This window comes from Tarenaya hassleriana, unplaced genomic scaffold (genome assembly GCF_000463585.1).
Source record: "Tarenaya hassleriana unplaced genomic scaffold, ASM46358v1 Cleome17, whole genome shotgun sequence".
Taxonomy (NCBI): Eukaryota; Viridiplantae; Streptophyta; class Magnoliopsida; order Brassicales; family Cleomaceae; genus Tarenaya; species Tarenaya hassleriana.
The window spans coordinates 432590-443402 of record NW_010965122.1 but is presented as its reverse complement, the minus strand read 5'-3'; the positions used below and the strand labels follow the sequence as shown (position 1 = coordinate 443402).

At 33.9% G+C, this 10813-nt stretch overlaps 1 non-coding gene across 1 annotated transcript; it reads left to right on the top strand.

Moving 5' to 3' along the window:
• Positions 1–1635: 1635 nt before the first annotated feature.
• TRNAA-UGC lies at positions 1636–1708 on the top strand. Its single transcript has one exon. It is a non-coding gene; the product is annotated as a tRNA-Ala (tRNA).
• The last annotated feature ends 9105 nt before the right edge of the window (positions 1709–10813 follow it).

Here is a 10813-nt window from a genome sequence, read left to right as displayed (position 1 = left end):
CGAAGCTAACATTTAGCTGACAACAGACACTTCCCATAAGCTCATCATGTGTCACTTCACGTGCTTTGTTACAAATGCATATTGTCTTGGTTTTATCTTCATCTCCTTTCCATTCATACAATCCATCTTCATTTCTTTCCCAAATACTATCATACCTTACACACACACATGTATACAAATCTTAAATACCATCCATTTTTCTGTAAAAACCAACAACATTCATCATTTCCTAAATCCAAAATCAGTTTTCGGATTTCATACCCTACACCCATATCAAAGTATATAATTTTAAAAATGGAATGATAATAGACGAAATTGATTAGGATTTATAGCTATTGTACCTTATAAGCAGATTTTTCATCAATCGTCCCAAAAAAACGACGCAAAAATCGTTCCAAAAGCTCAAAAATCTGTAACAATGGAGGTGCCCTAAAGGGAACGATATAACAGGAAGCGAAGGGGAGAGATGACGGACGAGAGTTTCGGGGCAAAAGTGCTTTTTTCAAATAAAAAATCCACGTGTGTTTAATTTCATTTTTGAGGGCATTTTTGACTTTTTCAAAACAGGGATATTTAAGTAATTTTGATAAAATAATGGTGTACAATTTGTTAAAATTTCCCGTCCTTGTTTTGCTGGTGTACGCCTGAAATTCGTGCGACCCAGGTCATGCATTTTAGAAATTTTACCCTTGCTCGCATCTATTTCACTTGTACACCTAAAAAAACATAACACATTTTTTTCCTTTGAAAAGACAAAATTACCCTTAATGAATACACGATATTTATCCGTTCGAAAACGGACTTCTTTATTACGACTTCGTAATTAATTCTAAATATAGTTACAATCGATTCTAAAAAAGGTGACAAAAAAATCATCTGTCTTTTTTTAGTTGTATATCAGTTATATGTTAGTCGTAATAAAATCGCAAAAAATAAAACGAAAAGGGTATTTTGGACTTTTTCAACCGAAAACTGGGTTAAAATTGAAAAAAAAATAATAATAATTTTGGTGGTGTACCCTGAAATAGCTGCGACCCAACTGGTTATTAGGGTTAAAACCTCTTTTTTTTATGGGGACGAAAACCAGGGAGGGATATTTATACGTTTTTCAATTTTTCATCGTTCTGATGTACTTTTTATCAAATTACCAACCTACCCTTTATTTATAATGGGCTGGCCCAATATATTGATAATGGGCCTTATAATCAGAACCACAAACCCATGCACACTTATTTTCTATAATGTGATCCATATCGTTTTGTTAAAAATAATTCGATTTTTTGGGTGACAAACTGATGTATGGCACATTATTAATTGGTCGCACATGATTTTGTATCACATGACTTCACGTTCATATAGCAATAGAGACCCGCTAAATGCTAGTCTTTTTTTTTTTGTGACAATGCTAAATTCTAAAAATGCCTTTCATGTTATTTATATTTATTAATTATGTCATTTATTTCTTTTAAAATAATCACATTCACATTCAATATAATTGAATTAGTAAAAAATTATAAAAATAATTGTCTTATATTAATATCTAGATGTTTATCGTGGTAATTAGATTTCTGAAATCAAATATTTTATTCAAGATAATAAATGTGAGGCGAAAAGAATAAATAATTATAATCACAAGGGGATGTAGCTCAAATGGTAGAGCGCTCGCTTTGCATGCGAGAGGCACGGGGTTCGATCCCCCGCATCTCCAACGTATTTCAACTTTTTTTTTTTAAATTTTCATTTTATGGGTGGAATCTTTACGTATCTAAAATTTAAAAATTTGATAAATTCATTAAATACAAACGTAATCTGATAATATAAATACAGATTGATCCAAATATAAATTTTAGAACCATCTATAAAATTACTATAAATTCAAATTTCAGCTGGATATATATACTTACAATTGTAAATGTACAGTCGGGTGCACAAAACACCCCACGAGTTATGGGGAAGGATTCCACCGTTGTGGTGTATACTATTTATAATTAGTAGAAAAACAGAAAAATATATACATAAGGACTCAAATATATCTTTTAGGTGTGTATTCAGTTTACAAAAAAACATCATTTAATCCCTAACAAAACAGATGAGACTATACATAAATACAAATACAACATTTAACACCAAAAAAAAAAAACAAATGAGATTTACACAATACGTTTTTTGATATACAAAGAAGATTTAATGATATTGGTTTGTTTACTATAAAAAAATTATTCTGTTAGAAAATAATTTAAAAATCGTTTAAAAATAATTTATCCATTGTAACACATAATTTAGCTCTCAAAAAGGATTTTTTTTTACTACAGGAGTAGATCATTATATCAAAATGTTTCGAACTGTAGTCACCCCAAACTTTTCGGCACTCAGAAGCTCAGACAAAGTTGGAATAATAGTTGCAAAATTATATGTATACGTATATGTATATATGTGCATGTATATTTCTTTATAACAAGGATGATTCTCTGGACCTTCGATCCGACTATATCCATACTATATTCGAATCAACCTTTGTATATAGACTATTTTGGTGTAGAAATTATATATCTCTCCACCAGTGAAATCGAATTAAGACCTTGGGAATGATTTTATCATCTTTCAACCACTATACCACCAATTGTTGGATTAAAATTTATATGTTTTTTTTATACATGTGCATACCATCATGGAATTGAACCGTGGACGTGGAGAACACTTTGTGCTCCCACAACCACTAGGCCATCTATTGTTGGTTGTATGTGTATGTTTATACAAATTAATATATGTATATATATACGTATATGTGCATGTATGTATGAATATGCATATATGTGTTTATGTATGTATGTGTTGATATATTTTATTTTTTAATTTTTATATATTTACTAGGCTAGGACCCGCGCGATGTGCGGGTGATTACTGATTTTATGTATTTAATAATATATTGAAATTAAATCTATTTTTAAATTTATTTATAAATTATAGAGTTTATACCGAGTAAATGAATTTGTGTATATCCTAGATTTTTAGCATTTATCGTAATGCGTTATGTTGCAAGATTGAAGTAATATTGTTAACGATAAATATTAGGAGTTGTAGTTTTAAGGTTAAATATGTGTATACTTAGGTTCCTTTTTAATGAGTTGTTACGCGATGTTTGTCGAATGTGTTCAAACTCGTACGCATAATAAATAAAACCGTAATTCTTATATATGATAATTTTAATAGGTTTGGAAAACATTATAATTTATATAGGATGTTTTGGAGTTCTATAATATATATTTTTGACAGGTCAGTGAATGTATAATTGGGTTGTGCATGTCTATAATAAACTATATTTTTAGTTTTTCCATTTAAACTGTATATAATTTGTTGGTGTCAATATGTAAATAATGAGATAAATAACTTGTCTGATATGGAGAAATTATAATCATACAATCGAATTAATATAACATCATGATATTTTATGTTGAAGAGGTAAAGGAGTGATGAAACATAAATGTTTTGCGTAGTTGATGTGTCGGTTTGATGTCGTGGCTGTGTTATGATTATCCTCTGTTCGGCTGCCTGATGTCTTCAATATCTGGTAATAATTTAGTGTTTAGATAACGAATAATATAAATTTGTAAATCTTGTATATAATATTCGTTTGAGTATTAAGAATGAGATTTATATATCTTTGCCGGAATTTTTTGATGATGTCGAGGTTTTCATCTATATAAATCTTTGTAGATGACGATGAAGTGGGCGATAAAACACTTGTTTTATAAAAAGATGATGTTTAATACTTTAATTTTATTGATGAATGTATATATAAAAAATCTATAAAGCTGGTGGTGTTTTAAGAAGTACCGTCGAGAATCTTCGGGATTATAGCAGTAACAATCATGATGCTCCTTCTGATATTCAACTTGTCCATTTGTGAACGAATATAGGCTGCAGATTCATCCCAAATTGAAAGCTTTACGATTTTTTTTGCTGTATATTAGTTTGAAAATACACGTTAATTTGATTTCTAAAAAATGGGTTGGTAAAATGATAATAAGTGCAATGTACGGTAATAGTTCTAAACTTACTCTTTTAATAATAAACGGAGAATGATTATATCCATTAATCGAGTATATCTCACAAACCTGGTAAATCTTCTTTTTTGTGTGCCAATGCCAACAAATCACAGTGTAGACGAATTCGAAATTTCTCTGTGGCAATATTGAAATTGGTAGCATCTACTTTTTTAACAGTAGTATGTCTCGTAAAACAAATACGAAATTTATTATCTGTTAACTTGTATGTAGTTTTATTTGGTAAAATTTTAAAATGGGTTATTTCGAATATATCTATATCATTTATTATGTTGCTATATGTTTCTGCATGATTTTGATAAATTTTTCCTTCAACAACATCAGCTTGCAAAATTGTAAGTCGCTAAAATAAGAGCTCTTATCATAATAAACATATGCAAAAGAAAAATCAGGATAACGAACATTTTCATCAATTAGTAAAAAACCAGTGACACCGAATGAGCTTCCATGAAAATGATTTTTTTCATCCCATATCCTTAGGAATCTTGCCGTAATAAACTGGTTACTTTGAATGCTTTTCAACTGTTTCGTTTTCATGGGAGATGATGTCGTTGGGGAGTTATGTTTTGAAGAATCCTACAATGGCGATAGTTTAACAAATCAATATACTTTTTACTGTATAATGAATTTATGCATGAGATCATAAGATTATAACATTGGTTTTACCGGTATAAAAGATGTACTTACCCATAAAACTTGTCGAAACGTCCCTGTAAAAATAAAAAAAATGATTAGTAGATTAAAATATTTTTTTATTTTTTAAGTGGATATTGGTATATTGTGAACGATTATCATAATTTTTTTTTCTAATACAACTATATTTCATGTTCTCCGGTAATATATTCTTGATTGTAAATATTATATTATGTGCATGATTTCATGATTTTATTACATGTTATAGCTTCTTACATCTATTTGGTAATAATATTCGTATATAAACTGTGTAATATGAGGATAGTAGTAGTTACATCTAACCTTATTGTGTTGGTAGTCCGTTGAAGATTTCTCTGTAGACAATGTTGTGGACCTCATATTTGTCACCGTTGTTATCTGTAAGCTGTAGGATTTTTAATCCGCTTGCAGAGGTAACACGGGAGAGAGCAACATACAACTGCCCATGACTAAAGACCGGTCGTGGCAGATATAGGGCCACTTGTTTAAGACTTTGTCCTTGACTTTTATTTATTGTCATTGCATAGCATAGTCTTATTGGGAATTGCCTCCTGCGTAATGTGAATGGATGTCTTGAATCTATTGGGGATAATATTATTTTAGGAATCAATACCTTTTCCCCAATGTTTGCTCCGGTTAGAATTTCTGCCTCCAAAACTCTTTTGCCTAAATGAGTAATAATTAGACGTGTCCCATTGCAAAGTCCTTCTTTTCAGTTGATATTTCGTAACAACATCAGGGCACTCCAACCTTCAGATTCGGGCGATGACTTGGTAATCCAGGAAACTCTAGAGTATTTAGATATTCAACGGGGTACAATGCTTGCCAATCAGTTGTTGGAGCGCTATCAATTCCAATGCTGTCTGAGCTCAGATATTCTGTAGTTTGTCCTGGAATTTTGGAGAGCAGAAAGGCATTTATTTCATCAACAGTCTCGTCTCTGGGTGTTAAGATTGCCCGTTCTTTAAGGTACTGATGATCTAAATATGAGTTTAGAAACCGTGGATACGCAATTGTTGCAAGTACTGACAGAGGGTCATCTGTACTTTGTAGCATTAAGGCTTTGTCCATTATAATTCGATCTGCTTCAGCTAGTTCATTAGGATTCATATCTCTATTATGAGTCGTCCCGTTTCCAACTAGTAAGATCCATTCTGCAAATTCTTGTTCAGCTCGGTTAAGTCGTAAGTTATGTCATAAGATATAGATATCACATGATGTCCATAGATATGAACGATGCAATGTTGCTAGCACTGTATTTGCACGTCCTCCTTGTTTTACCACTGGTAATATCTGTCTAAAATCTCCACCTAGCAACATAGTTTTCCCTCCAAATGTCTTCTCGGCGGCTGATTCATCAGTGAGGGACATAAGATCTTTCATTGTTCGGTCTAATGTCTCGAATGTGTGACGATGTGCCATTGGTGCTTCATCCCATATGATCAATTCAGTTCTGGATAACAATTCTGCCAACATAGTTCCTTGCTTTATATCGCATGTTGAATTATCATCGACATTTAACGGGATTTTGAATCTAGAGTGAGTTGTTCTGCCACGGGGTAGAAGTATTGCTGCAATACCCGACGAAGCCACTAGTAATACAATCCTTTTCTCTGATCGTAACTTCGCAATTATTGTTTTGTATAAGAACGTTTTTCTCGTTCCACCAGCTCCATATACAAAGAAAAGTCTTCCTTTTTCGTTGTCAATAGAATCAAACTACAACATCATACACCACTTTTTGATCTTCATTGAGAGAGGCAAACAATTTTTGATGTTCTTCTTTCTCCCATTGCTCATCAAATTGCAATTCCTCTCTCAACAGAGTATTCTCGATTTGACCGAGCATACTTTTATCAGGTAACGACATGTTTGGAAAATCACACAATGATTTATCATTTTGCCTCAATAGTTTCTCAACCTCTGTAAGAGTATATTGTTCTAGCTCATTATCTGTCAGCTGCAAATCAGGAAAATTGAATTCCTTTTGCTTCTTGTATTGTATATCATCAGCAAGTGATTTCCAACACTTCTCCCATAGTTTACGTGGCTCTACGACTTCACAATATATTAGAAGTGTAACAAATAGATTTCGCAGTTGGGCCCCGGTTGCCCATGTCGCTGCCTCATCTATTGCCTCACTTCGTTCATTGTCTCACCCAGTAATCCTCTAGCTTGACAAACATCCTTGAATGTCTTGTATTTAACACCATCAACTGTATAGATTTCGTCATAATTGCACGATCCTTTTATGACGTTGATTAGCATCCTTAGATAGTAAAGCTCCCTAGCAGCTGGATGGATGTTTACAACTATTCCGATGGTGAATCCTTTCTTCCTCTGAGTCCATTTTTTATCAGTGTTATTCCATACGTACATTGTTGGGAATTCAACATATGTTAATTGCCTTGTTTCTTCATACTCTTTGTTTGTTTTCATCCATTCTGTAAACATTGTATCCCGTGTGCCTGGTCGTGCCATAACTTTTTCAAGATCTATTGAATCATCAAATATCAAGTTTTGTTGATTTGGGAGATGTATCGGTAATCTTGTTACCGAAGGTTTTTGATAATGTATGTGAAAGGACAGTATTCTCCACACAACCTCACATGCCGATAAGTAGCGACACTCTAAATAGTCATTTATCTCATTTATCTGATGCACTCTGTCTCTGATGTTATCTGTCCCCTGTATTGCAGTTGTACCTTTCTGAGTAAGGATGGTTGCTCGATCCACTCCGTTTGTGATAGACTTGAACATATATTTGATTTCTGTAGATTTACTGCACCATTCCACATTGATGTGAGCCTTGTATTTCTCCAGTAGCTCTAAATTATGTGGGATCACAAAACAGTTATCTAATTTTACATCTCCTTTCATCACAAATTTGGATACATCATTCCGACGACGGTATACGATATATCCTGATTTATCGACACTTGTATGTTCTGTGTAAGGTCGTGGATATTTTTTCGTGCACATTCCTTTCTCCATACACGGGGAGCGTGGTCTGTCTAGACCACAAGGACCATGCATCATATGTTGTTCAACTAATTTGAATCCTTCAAAATCGGTTTCCTTGTCCGGCAACTCTGCTAAAATAAATTTGTTGATATCATTTGTTGTAGGGGTCTTGTACAAAGGATCCAACCATACAAGTATATGAGCATGGGGTAACCTCGTTTTTGGAATTCCACGGAGTATATCACCGCAATTATTAAAGTGTAATGGATACACAAAGTAAGTATAATGGTACAACAAAAAATAATATGTATCATTTTATATTACAATTGCTATAAAACTTATTATTATACATGCAATTGGCTTTGGGAAAAAAATGCCTCCATTTAAATCTGTTAATATGTCATCTAATTTCATCTTGAATACGCGACATTCAATGTCTGGCCTATCGTGTGCAGATTCACTGCCACAGGCTTTTAGATGATCAGATATCTCTTGCCATTTTGGATTTGCCATCACTGTGAGAAATAGATCTGGGTTCCCAAACCATCTATAGATAGCCATTGCATCATGGTAATTTTCGACCATGTATCATGGGCCGCCAGTGAAAGAAGGTGGTAAAATTATCCTTTTTCCCAACACTTTTGCATTTGTCTCCCTTATCTACTGCATCAAAAATATTATTATAAAGATCTGCCCTTAGGATCTTTTGGTTATTTCTGACCCATCGGATTCTTTCTTGCTCAATTGTAGTGTATGCATCAACAACATACTGTTGAAATAGACGACCAGCTTTTACAATTGTCATTCCTTCAGATAATAGTGTATGTATCTGGTATGGATAGAATTCCCTTATGGTAACAAATGATCTCTTAATCTTGTTTCTCTCATCTTCGTATGGAATTTCATCATGGAAGCCATACTGACCGTAATGAAATAATAACGGATATTGTAGACTCATAAACAATGGATGGAGATCGCTTACTCGGTATAAATGATTGGAGGGTTTGAGCTGTAATACCACATCTCTTTCACCAATCGTTGCTGACATATCACCGACAATCAAACCAGCAATTTTCTCATTGGTTGGAGGGTCGAATTGCTTACCACGATGTTTTTGTTGTACCAGCTTTATTGTAAAATCTGAGATGTCGCCTGATTCATACCGATCTCTTGCCTTTCTAAATATCTTTGCAAGACAATTAAAATCATCCATCATCCGAATAAGGCCTGTGATAATTTTCTCATCTAAATCTCCAACACTTGATGTTCGACTGAGTGTACTCATACGGTTCTAAACCTCATTTGCAGTATCATATATATAAAGTTGGGCAAATTGGGGCGGTCTTCCTTCAGCGGGTAACAAAGAACCTATTTGATGATGATTTTGTCCGTGGATACTAAACGTATCAGGTCCATTTCCTGATGTTACCGAGTGGTCGATCTTCGCACCAATTGAGGTGAATGCAAGAATTGAGTTATAAGCTCTAACATTCTTGCGAAATGCAGCTGAGTTTCTGTATAACTCTTCCAGGAATATGGGAGGATTTTGCACTGGAGGTAGTTTAACTCGACCTTGCATGCAACATATATTATACAACAGATTGCCGACGCGACCATCTCGGCCAATACTCTCTTTTTTCCAAACTAATGCCTGACAGTATGAACACTGAAGGAGATCACCAGTAGTAGAGTTGGTTTGGAAGACTTTTCCTGTTTCATTTAGTTAAAATTAGTGTGATGGATACACCTATTTGATGAATAAATATGAGTTAAAGGAACAATTTGTGAACTGTTATAAAGAATTTTTTTTTGAGAAAATAAATATTTTTGTTGTTTAAAAAATATTGTTATATAGGGAAAAATAGTTTTTTTATCTTAAAACATGAATTTTCTTTATCTCATGTAAAACCCTGGATTTTTAAACTTGTATCCAATAGAACCCTCACTATTAACATAGGAAAGAGGGGGGAAAAATGATTTTGGAGAAATCTTAACATGATAACAATTTATACGTTGGTGTGACATAAATATATAATTATGTAAAGATACATAATTTTGACAAAATGTAATTGTGTCGCTCATTGGGTGATATAATTTGGTTTAGAAGATTTTTTCCTCTTGCAATAAAACACATAATATTTTTCTTTAAAACTTTGATTATATAATGTTTAATTTTTAAAATGACACTGTAATTGATATTTGGATTGATATATTCTAAATTGAAATATGCGATCTGTTCAACATGTACATCGTAATATGTAACTAAAGTTTTACAATTACTGTATAACACTACAAGAAAAACTGTAATTTGCGACCGAAAATTCTGTCGCAACATGAAGAAGCGGTCGCTAAATCGTTGTCGCAAAATCTGTGTGGTCGTGATTCTGTCGCAACTTTGCGACCGATAGATCTGTAGGTCGTCGGTCGCCAATATACGACAAATGGTTATATGTCGGTAATCTGTCGGTGATTCTGTCGCAACTTTGCGACCGATAGATCTGTAGGTCGTCGGTCGCCAATATACGACAAATGGTTATATGTCGGTAATCTGTCGGAAATTGGTGAATTCATTTCTGTCGCACATTGCGACCGAAGTAGGAGTAGGTATTCGGTCGCTACGTAACGACAAATTTCATCAGTCGCACTCTGTCGCAAAATAACGACCAAATATAGCGGTAGGTATTCGGTCGCAACGTCCGACTAAATTCATTGGTCGCACTCTGTCGCAAATGTAAATTTTTAAGTCCGACTCCGGGCTGAGGAGTCAGAAATGGGTTGAACGGCATATCTTGCGCCGTTGGTGGATCGTCTCGAGGAGGAAATAGCCGGCCACAACTCTCCTCTAACTGGGAGAGACGATCGGTGATCTTTGCCTGAATCGCATCCTCAATTTCCTGAACCCGATCGCTGATATAAGTACCGTCAGCTCGACGGTGAGTCTCCTGCATCAATCGCAACGCAGAAGGTTCTTCACCTTCCTTCTGCATCTGCACCCAAAAAATTTAATTAAAAAAATTTTAAAAATTTAAAAATAAATACTTATTTACTTACTATCTCATGGGCGACTCGAGCAAATGATCTCCGTCCTGCAGTGTGGGTCGGGGGTGCGCGTT